Genomic DNA, 1,168 nt, shown 5'->3' with positions numbered 1-1,168 from the left:
CTTGACCCGTTAATCTAAATTCAACTCGAACTAAATTTGTGTGATTCAAATTCGACCCATTTAAAATGTTTATGACGTGAATTACATAACTTTTTGAATTTATACTGTCCGATTAATCAAAATTCAACCAGTTTAATAAAAATCTAACATGTTTAACTCGAAATGTAATACAATTATGTCAATCTAAACTTTTTGAAACAATCCAATTTGGCTCTAAATTTAATTGGATCCAAGTTTCAGGGCTCAACTCGACTAGGGGTGAAAACGAGTTGAGTCAGAGTCAAATTTTTACATTATTAAGCTAAGCTCGTTTAGCCCAGACTTCTGATTTTTTTTTTTCTTTTTCCTCTCAAGTGCATTTTCATTATCATATTCCATTTCTTCAATTCCATTTTTCAGAACTCCATCATTCACTCTTCCACCATCATTCTTAACTTCATTAATATCATTACAAATCTCATTATCAATTAGAACCTCATTCATATACTCACCAGCAATATCTGATTGAGATTGTCCATGAACACTTGTACTTTTGACATTCATTGGTTCACAGAATTCATCTGTTGTGTCTCTTAGGGATGGCAGGCTAAAAACAAATTGAAATAATATAGCATTATTCTCCAAAATCAAAGAATATACAAACACTAAAGTGAACTAGCAAAATAGTACTCAACCAACTTAACACAGAGCCAATGACTTCAACAAACTGCCACTAACATTGAAGGGAATGGAACATACATCCACTGACTTCAACATACATCCACGGACTTCAACTTATAGCCACTGACTTCAACAAACATTCATTGACTTCAACACAAAGCTACTGACTTCAAAATTCATTTAAAATTTGCATGCCAGGATTCAAGACAAAAGAAAATTAATCAAACAAGTATAATCAGCACTTCCATAGGCACCCCATGCGCCCTTGGTTGCAAAACAAGCAACCATCCAAGTGGAGAAAGTAAGGTTGGTTATTAAGGGAATATCATCATCATCCATGGCAAATTACAGTATCCCACGAGACTTTAAAATTTAGAAAACTCAACAACAACACGAACTAGAATCGAAACTCGAAAGGCAGCAGCAATAGCAAGGCAATATATCATGTATTCAAGTTAGTGGCAACAAAACATCATAGCTTAAAAAATAGAAAATCCAATAACAAATT

The sequence above is a fragment of the Dendrobium catenatum genome, unplaced genomic scaffold (genome assembly GCF_001605985.2).
Source record: "Dendrobium catenatum unplaced genomic scaffold, ASM160598v2 fragScaff_scaffold_133, whole genome shotgun sequence".
Taxonomy (NCBI): domain Eukaryota; kingdom Viridiplantae; phylum Streptophyta; class Magnoliopsida; order Asparagales; family Orchidaceae; genus Dendrobium; species Dendrobium catenatum.
This window is presented reverse-complemented; position numbering follows the sequence as displayed.